Source organism: Chlorocebus sabaeus, chromosome X, assembly GCF_047675955.1.
Source record: "Chlorocebus sabaeus isolate Y175 chromosome X, mChlSab1.0.hap1, whole genome shotgun sequence".
Lineage (NCBI taxonomy): Eukaryota > Metazoa > Chordata > Mammalia > Primates > Cercopithecidae > Chlorocebus > Chlorocebus sabaeus.
In genome coordinates, this window is record NC_132933.1 from 106,797,454 (window position 1) to 106,807,892 (window position 10,439).

The 10,439-nt window shown below is 41.3% G+C and overlaps 1 pseudogene; it reads left to right on the forward strand.

Moving 5' to 3' along the window:
* Nucleotides 1–1,947: 1,947 nt before the first annotated feature.
* LOC103232919 (mediator of RNA polymerase II transcription subunit 28 pseudogene) lies at nt 1,948–10,198 on the forward strand (annotated as a pseudogene).
* Nucleotides 10,199–10,439: the final 241 nt, after the last annotated feature.

A 10,439-nucleotide genomic window follows, 5' to 3' on the forward strand; every position in this document is an offset into this window, starting at 1 on the left:
CTATGGGTGTCATTGCTTGTGAGATGGGTCTCTTGAAGACAGTCTACAGTTGGGTCTTGCTCCTTTATCCAACTTGCCACTCTGCCTGTTAACTGGGGCATTTAGCCCATTTATATTCAAGATTAATACTGATATATGTGGATTTGTTCCTGTCATAATGTTGTTAACTGGTTATTGTGCAGACTTGTTTGTGTGGTTGCTTTATAGTGTCAATGGTCTATGTACTTAAGTGTGTTTTTGTGGTGGCTGGTAATGGTCTCTCCTTTCCATAGTTAGCATTCCCTTCAGGACCTCTCTTGTAAGGCAGGTCTGGTGGTAACAAATTCCTTCAGTATTTGCTTGTCTGAAAAGGATCTTATTTCTCCTTCGTTTATGCAGCTTATTTTGACTGGATATGAACTTCTTGGTTGGAATTTCTTTTTTTATAAGAATACTCAATATAGGTCCCCAATCTCTTCTGGCGTGTAGAATTTTTTTTTTTTTTTTTCTCAGAAGGAGTTTCGCTCTTGTTGCCCAGGCTGGAGTTCAATGGTGCAATCTCTGCTCACCGCAACCTCCGCCTCCCAGGTTCAAGCAATTCTCCTGCCTCAGCCTCCCGAGTAGCTATGATTACAGGCATGAGCCTCCACACCTGACTAATTTTGTATTTTTAGTAGAGATGGGGTTTCTCCATGTTGGTCAGGCTGGTCTCAAAATCCCGACCACAGGTGATCCACCTGCCTCAGCCTCCCAAAGTGTTGGGATTACAGGTGTGAGCCACCACACCCAGTGGCTTGTAGAGTTTCTGCTGAGAGGTCCACTGTTAGCCCAATACAGTTCCCTTTGTAGGTAGCCTGTCCCTTCTCTCTAGCTGCCTTTAATATTTTTTCTTTCATGTCATCTTTGGAGAATCTGTTTTCCAAGTTGCTTCCTCTCCCCCTCTTTCAGGGATGTCAGTGAGTCATACGTTTGGTCTCTCTACATAATCCCATATTTCTCCAAGATTTTGTTCATTCTTTATTATTATATTTCCTAATTTTTGTCTGAGTTAATTCAGAGAACTGGTCTTTGGCCTCTGAGATTCTTTCCTCAGCTTGGTCTATTCTGCTGTTAACACTTGCAATTGTATTATGAAATTTTTGAAGTAAGTTTTTCGACTCTATCATATCAGTTTGGTTCTTTCTTAAAACGGCCATTTCGTCTTTCAGCTCCTGTATTGTTTTACTGTATTCCTTAATTTCCTTGGGTTGGGTTTCAACTTTCTGCTGAATGTTGATGATCTTCCTTCCTATTCAACATTCTGAATTCTGTCTGTCATTTCAATCATTTCAGCCTGGTTAAGAACCATTGCTGGGGGGCTAGTGTGGTCATTTGAAGGTAAGAAGACACTCTGGAGTTTTGAGCTGCCAGAGTTCTTTTGGTAGTTCTTTCTCATCTGTGTGGGCTGACGTTCCTTCAGTCTTTGAAATTGCTGTCCTTTGGATGGGGTTTTTTGCTTTTACCTTCTTTGATGCCCTTGGGGATCTTATTGTGGTATAAGGTGGGTTCAGCTAACTGACTTCATTTCTAGAAGATTTAGGGGGCCAAGTCTCAGGTCAGCACCCCTGATCTGCATGCTCTAACTCTAGGGTTCTGGTTTGAGTCCCCTGGCTTTGTTCTCTGGCCCCTTGAGGTTAGGAATCTGCTGTGCTGGAGGGGCCAAGGTGTTCCTGGTCCACTGGCCACAACATTGTGGGTGGTGCCAGCCAAAGCACTTTGTCTGGGTGGTGGCAGCAGGATCCATGCTTGCTTGTGTGTGCCAGTAGCTGTGGTAGCATGGTAGGGTTCATGCACTTTAGCTGGTGCAGGGCATAGGGGAGAGCAGGGCATTGTTCTTGCACACACTTGCTGCAGCAGTAGCAGCAGTAGCAGCAGCAGGGGTGGGGCGCTGGTGGGAGTGGGGTTGCTGGCATCTCTGTGTGCGTTCACATGGGTGGCAGCTGTGGCATGATCGGGGTGGGGTTGCCAGTGTTTGTGTGTGCATTTGTGCTGGCAGTGATGGTTTGGTGGGGTGTCTGTGTGTCAGCAGGCAGGGGGACATTGTGGTGTGCTTGCACTGGCAGTGGTGGTGCAGAGAGGTATGTGCTGGTGGGAGGCCATGGGTGAGTGCATACTGGCAAAGCACTGGGGGAAGGCCAAGGTGCAGGGATCCTGTGTGTGGGCTGGTGCATGTCAGTGGGGGCTGGTCTGCTGGAACTCTCCAATGGTCAGGCATGGTCTTCCAGCAAAGAAGCTAGGACGAGGGCCCCTGGGAAGCAGTCTGGTTGGGCATGTGGCTGCAAGTGGGTGTGGCCAGACTGGGATCCCAGGAGAGGCCAGCAGACAGTGGGGCACTCAGATGGGACTGGCCTTGTCCCACAGGCAAGACCACCCAGCTTTGTCCAGGTCTGACAGTCACCTTAAGGCTAAAGTCTCCTAGAGGAGCACAGAGAAACTTGGGGGAGGGGTGTTCCTGGCCATGCTCCACTGCAGATGTTCCTGCACCAAATGCTCTGAGCTCCACACAGGCTGGAGTCTTGCCCCTGCCACCTCTCTAAGCAGCTCTTCCTATGAGCTCAAGTGTCCGTGTGGCTCGTGGGATTTTCTGCTGCTAGAATTCCAGAAGTCGTCCATGGCAAAAGCAAGCCATTTCCTACCTGTTCAACTCATCCCTTCCCCAGGGGTCCCTGGGACCCAGGAAGGAGTTTTGGTACTTAGCAGCAATGTGCAGCCTTCCCAGCTTCCTCCCCCTTCAAGCCAACACCTGCGAACTTCTGTCCACTCTCAATGCCTTCCCTCTGAATATCTGCTCAGCGTGTGTCAGTGTTCCTGATGTCCTGGTCTCTCACTGGGAGATGTTCCTCCTGGCTGTGTCTAGTGGGCCATCTTGGCTCCTCCTTCCTATATTTTATCACAATAAAAAAACTCATGAATAATTTCAGTTATTGTTTAGGACTTAAACAAAATATTGCGCAGGGAGATTATATTATTACTGATATAGTTTAGACTTACTGGATCATGGTAATAATAAACATAAGATTGTGGTAGTTGATTTTATTGTTTTTGTATTCTCAACAGACAATATACTCCATTACTGCTTGCATCCAGATCATATTGCTTTCCACCACCCAACCCTCCGTACACTACTACTGTTCAATAGTCATTTATTGATGAAAGAAGGCATCCTGAAGGTGCATTAAAATATGACTCCCCATGGATTAGGAATTCTCAGCTATTATATTTGAGAAGTTACCTTTTTAATTTCTAAATTCACCCAACAAACTCCTTTGGTCAAGGATTCTTTGTGCCTCTGAAATACCTTGTGGATCATGAATAGACAAAGCCCCTTCTCTTGTGGAGTCTGCATGCCTTGTATAGGGGAGAGGCAAAGTTTTTAGATCACCTGACTAGTAATAGAGTAGGGAGTAAATGGGGATGAAGACATTTATGGAAACTCTTGAGGAGGAACCGTGTTGGTGGTCTCCTCCTACATCCCTTTACATTTAGAAGAGTCATAGATCGTCAGTCATGAATATCCATCAGATACCATTCTATCTTTAGTAGAGTTGAGAGATGGATAGATTCATCACAAAGTAGCAGATCAGGGTCCTTCCTCTGATTTTTACAGGTTTCAAATAGATATTAATGCACTGAATTTAAATCAAAGCTTCATATTCCTCCCACATCACTGATGTATTAATATTTCTGTTTACCTTATTAGCACTCACAGCCTGTTAATCTTTTTTGTGGGTTGCATTAGCAAACAGACCCATGTCAAAACCAAAATGAACAGTGGCTTCCCATCTCACTCAGAGTAAAAGCATGTAAGGCCCTGTACCATCTGCACCCCTTTCCACCAACACAAAGCTTACACACATGCACACATACACACACACACAATACAACTCTTTCCCTTCAACTCTCTCCCTCTCTTACTTCTGCTGTTACTAGGTACATTGCCTAATCTGCTGTTCCTTGAACTTGCCAGTCATAATCCTGCCTCAGCGTCTTTGCACTAACTGTTCCCTCTGCCTAGAACACCCTTCTTCCAGATATCTAAATGGATCACTTCTTCATATTTTTGCTGAACTGTCACCTCAATGAGGCCAACTCATCAAAGTTAAAGCTCCGCTCCCCGCCCCACATACACACTTCCTACTCTCTTCCCTGCTGAATTTATCTCCATGGCATGTATCATCATCTAATAAACTATTTTTCTCCCCTTACTACAATGTAAGCTGCGTGACGGCAGGAATATTTGTCTATTTTGTTTACTGCCATGTCCTAAGCATAGAGAATATACCTGACCAAAAAAAAGGCACTCATTAAATATCTGTTGAACGAACAAATAGATAGGAAAAGAAAAGGAAAAAATGAAAGAAGAAAAGAGAAGAAAAAAAAAAAACCTTCAGACGATATTCCAGATTCAAGAAGATACAGCCTCCACCAAGAAAACTGGTCAACATACCAGTTTTCTTCCTGCTCTCATTTTTGCTTCCTCTGATAGGTTAGGTAAGGAAGATAAGAATAAATAAGACATTTGTAAGAGCACTTTAAAATTCCAAAGAGCTATTTTTTTTTTTTTTTAATGGAGTCTCACTCTGCCACCCAGGCTGGAGAGCAGTGGCACGATCTCGGCTCACTGCAGCCTCTGCATCCTAGGTTCATGCCATTCTCCTGCCTCCTGAGTAGCTGGGATGACAGGTGCACAACACCATGGCTGGGTAAATTTTGTATTTTTAGTAAAGATGGAGTTTCACCATGTTGGCCAGGCTGGTCTCGAACTCCTGACCCTAAGTGATCTGCCCTCCTCGGTCTCCCAAAGTGTTGGGATTACAGGCATGAACCACTGCACCCAGCCCAAAGTCCTTTTATATACAATGTCTGGTTTGATAAAATTTTGGACTACATTCCTGGAGAAGAGGTCTACTGGTAGAATGTGACAATTTTATGGTTGCATTTTATTTCTCATTTAAATGAATTAAATTTCTGCAAGAAACAGCCCATTTACTTATCAGAGAGCCAAGACCTTCCACTTATTTTGTTTTAAGGAATCTGCGTTCCTCACTGTTTTCTATTTAGTCCTGCCTTTATGCCTTTACTCGTGCTGTTCCTCTCATAAGAAAGGCTTTCCCTGTCTATCTATCTAAATGCTATGCATCCTTCAAGGTCCATGTTGACAGGGTAGAAGAGGAGCAACATACTAGTATGCATTAAGAAATGAATTCTATTATTCTTCAATTACAAATTGCAGCTGCATAACCTGCTTCTTGAAATGTGAAGAGAACTTTTAAATGTAGCATTCACTGGGAGGGAAATGCTTTGTCAGCTGTTTTCCCCATGCCCAGTGGTTTCACCATGAACCATTCCTGGCACATGGTGGGTACTCAATTAATATTTGATACTTGAATAAGTGAATGATTCTGAGTCTCTGTATAATCAGAATTCAGCTTAATTATACCTTGAACCATTAAGAAATGAGACTGCATCAGAGCTCATACACTGAGTTAGAAAGCCAGCACAATTCTATGACAAGGCACATTTTCATATTCCCACATCCTCTCAACATACAGCCTCCTAATTGCCTTCTGCACTACCCCACAGTATGCACATAATGCCATGCAATGGGCTTACTTTGTGCAGATCTCCTTTGTGTGTAACCATGGCAATGCTGTCTACTTCATACTTGAAGTGTCTGGAGGACTATGGCTGTGAATGTTAACTCACTGTATGATGACTTAATGACTTGCTTTGCATGCAGGAGGGCCCAGTACATTTTGGAATTTTTTAATCATCATAATCAGAACACTTCCTCTGTTTCTTCCATGAAGTAAAACACCTATTTACCAAATAGGCTAGAATAAAAATTCTAGATTCCCCAAACTGACATATGAAGACAATGTCTGGCGCTAAAATCTGAGGATAAAAGACTCGGGGATTGTCCTCAGAGCTTCTATTATCATCTGATATCTACACATTGGCAGTGGAATTCCTGTCACCATTTTGCACAGAAAGAATCACGTTGTGGCAATGCTAAAAGTACAGAGGATACAAATGCAGTGTATCCTGTACATTTTGTCTCTCACAGGTTCTAGCTATGACATGTGGCCAAGTTCTCCATGCAAGAAGGCATATTTCTCTCCAGGGTTTGCATTTATTTCTCATGTGAATATTTGGATGCTGCCAGAATCCCACCCATATGCCACTAATCTGATCAATTTTAAGCCAACTCTTCCTTTACTGTTAATTGGAAATACAAAGTATGCTGAAATACCAAATAAGGCAAGCAGCCGTCTTTTAAAACACATACACACACACACACAAACGCACACATTTCCATATTCTGACAAACTATACAAGATTTTGAAATCAAACCCACCTCTCACTTTTGATCTGTTCATGATTATGTCATTATGTAAACACTTTGTGAGAAATTCATAGATAGTTTATGTTTAAAAATAACTCAAATTTCAATTGCATTTTAATTAGTTTCTTTAGAAACCGATTGCGGGTAAATTTTCATGAAAGTTTTTATAATTTCCTTTAGGAAGAATATACAGAATGTGGAAGTAGTCTAAAACTCAGATGAAGAAAAAAACTGGTACGTTTTAGTTTAACTTTAAAAAGTAATAAGAAGAAGTCCACGTTAAGGAAAGTTGATGCATTATTCTAAACTTATAGCATCTTCAAAGAAAGGTGAAATACAGTTTGGTTCACTGTTGTGTCAGTCTTAATTTTTACTTGGAATATAGCTTATGTGTTGCAATTTCAGCACTATATAGAATGTAAATCCTTCACAGCAGAATTTCTTTTTTTTTTTTAACTATATAACTTACCTTCTTTAAAACATTGTGTATATTTATGATTCTTTGTATATATGGTTCTAGAAATGCTGATTCATACTTTACAATTTTTCTTAATTTTGTTTCTTATTCAGTGAGAATATTTAAAAGAATAATAATATGGCTTATCGTGTTTGGCTTCTAAAATAAAGATTTTCATTGACAAAGACATTCTAGCCCACAGCTGGGTTACCAAAACAGACAAATAAGAAGTACAAATGGGTAACTTATTCATGGCTTTAAAAATAAATGATTTTCCGTTATAAGATGAAGTCTCAAAAAACAATGAGGGGATAACATCAGTGAACATTTTGTAGTAAGGAACTCTGAAATTTTGCTCCTCCATAAAAGCAATGCGAAAACTAACCAAAATTGTTAAAATCAACTTTTTCAGTTCTCTGGAAACTAAGCAATGGCTTTAACAACATGGAAAGTGTTTAGTCAAGAAAAACAGCTGCATCTCAATAAGAACAGTAAGCTTCATGGCATTTACACTTACACTAGTCCTATCATCTGTTTCCATGCTCCACACCACCATGAAAAATAACAGCCTGCCTTCCCAGTACTAGAGAAAGTAGAGCAGAGCTGGAGATCTTCCAAAGCTCCACTCAAAAATAGGAATCACTACCAAACGGCTCCTTGGAAGACACCACTTGAAAGGCTTGTCATTATTAGAGCTCACTGAAACTCTCCTAATGCTAAACATTTCTACCCAGATGGTGGAGGGGCATTTCTCAAATGTTTTAACCTCACAGTTGCCTGAAGTGATGGATAGCAGTTAAGGCAAACAATAAAGTAGTCAGAAAGCTTAAAAGAAAAAGCTGAGGAATGAGATGTTTGTCGGGGTTTTGAAAAGTTTCAACATATTCTTGGGAATCTAAAAGGTCACAAATGTGTGTAGGGCTTTTCAGAAGCTCAAGAAAAACAATGACTATAATCGTTCACCTCTGACTGAACATAAGGCTCTGCACAAGCAGGAAGTGAAGGCTAAAACAGAGTTGTAAACTGACTGGTAGAGTGTTGAAGGCACGCCCCAGCACATGCACATACAGAGCCCCTATGACTGGAAGACTTGAAGACTTTTTGGTTCCAGGCATTTAAGAAAAATGTTGACTAATCATTATCTGACCACTAAGCTAAGTAAGTGGAAACTTTAGTGCCACAAATGCAAAGATAAAGAATTTACAACATTTCTTCATAAAAGTAATTAAACAACTACTTAAAGCAGCAATGAGAAACTCTGGGAGGGTAAGTGATTGATTTTCAGAGCTGTCACATTGTATTCTTTGAAATGTCCAGTTTTCAACAAAAAAATTAGAAGATGTGCAAAGAAACAAGGAAGTATGGCCCACACAGGAAAATAAGCAATCAGTAGAAGCTGTCACTGAGGCAATCCAGACATTGGACTTACTAGGTAGACTTTAAAATGGCTATTTTAACTATTTTCAAAGAGCCAAAGGAAAATATGCCCGAAGAACTAAAGGAAAATATGAGAAAGATGTCTCACCAAATAGAAAACAAAAAGAGACAGGAATAATAAAAAGAAACCAAATAGAAATTCTGGAGCTTAAAAATTACAATAACTGACAGGAAATAATCACCAGGGGAGCCAATAGCAGATTTGAGCAGGCAGAAGAAACAATCAAAGAACATAAAGTGTGATTACAGTATCCTTAGCAAACCAATGCAGAAACAGAAAACCAAATACTGTATGTTCTCACTTATAAGTGGAAGCTGAATGATGAGAACACATGGACACATGGGGGGAACAACACAAACTGGGGCCTGTTGGAGGGTGGGGAATCGGGGGAGGGAGAGCATCAGGAAGAATAGCTAATGGATGCTGGGCTTCATACCTGGGTGATGGGCTGATCTGTGCATCAAACCACCATGGTACAAGTTTACCTATGTAACAAACCTGCACATCCTGCACGTGTACCACAGAACTTAAAATAAAAGTTGGGAATTAAAAAAAAGAAAGAGAGAAATCAATGAAGATTATCTGTTCTGAGGTATAGTGATTAAAAAAAAATGAAGAAAAATGAGCAGAGTCTCAGAGATCTGCTCTGTGATGTGGGATACCACGAAGCATACCAATATATGCATAATGGGAGGGCCAGGAGGAAAGAAGAAAGAGAAAGAAATAGAAACATGTTTGAATAAATAATGGCCCCAAGCTTTTCAGATTGGTTTTAAAACATTAATCTGTGCATCCAAGAAGTCAACAAACTTCAAGCAGGATAAGCTCAAAGAGACCCACACCTACAAACATTATAATTAAACTATTGAAAGCCAGAGAAAAGAGATAATCTTGAAAGGAGGGAGAGCAACCACTCATCACATACAAGTGATCCTCAATAAGATGAACTCATCAGAAACCATAGAGGCCACAAAACAGTGGACTGACATATTCAAAACTCTGAAAGAAAAACCATAAGCCAAAATTCCTATTTGTAGTAAAACCATAATTAAAAAACGTAGGAGTAATTAAGACAGTCCCAGATAAATAAAAACTGAGAGTTTGCCACTAGTAAACCTGCACGAAAGAAATGCTGGCCAGGCATGTGGTTCACTCCTGTAATCCCAGCCGTTTGGGTGGCTGAGGTGGGAGGATCGCTTGAGCTCAGGAGCTAGAAACCAGTTTGGGCAACATAGTGACACCTTGTCTCTAAAAAAGAAAAAAGAAGAAGAAGAAGAGGAAGAAGAAGAAATGCTAAGGGAACTTCTGAAAGGACACTAGACAATACCTAGAATTTATACCTAATTTACTTGAAGAAATAAAGGCCTTGTCATTCCAGACAGGAGGCTCCACTAGGGAGTATGTTATCTGGGCAGCCACCAGGGGCCCGATCACCCCTGACAGGCCTCCTAGGCCAGGCTTCACTTCTCAGGTGCTCTAAGCCCTTCTAATAGTACTTTGGTGGATGACTTGGATTCATCTTTCAAGGCTTGCTTTGTTTCTCTGGTGAGTCAGGACTATGTCAATGGCACTGATCAGGAAGAAATTCGAACTGGTGTTAATCAGCGTATCCAGAAGTTTCTGGATACTGCAAGAGAGACAATGTTTTTTGTTTTTTGTTTTCCTGAAAAAGATTGCAATTATCTGTCCAGAAACCAGAGCAAGTTATCAAAGAGGATATCTCAGAACTAAGGAATGAATTACAGCATTAAGATGCACTGATCCAGAAGCATTTGACAAAGCTGAGGCACTGGTAGCAGGTGCTAAAGGACATCAACATGCAGCACAAAAAGCCAGCCGACATCCCTCAGGGCTCCTTGGTCTACCTTGAGCAGGCATCTGCCAGTATCCCTGCACCTCTGAAGTCAACCTGAGCAAAGGGCAAAGGCTGTCGGCCTGAGAGAGGGCTGGTGTGCAAGGTTTGCCATACATCCCTTCTTGTGGACTTGGCATTTGGGAAGAAGTCTTTGCCAGAGAAGGAGTTGATTTTAGTTTTCTGCTCCCACCAAAAATGTTTCCACTACTGTTACAAGCTGTTAATTCCTTGAGTACTCTATAAAATGTCTATAGCTTAGGTAAACCAAGTAAATTTTTTTTTTTTTTGGTCTAGCAAAGTTTAGAGTGTTAGTGTGATGGTACGG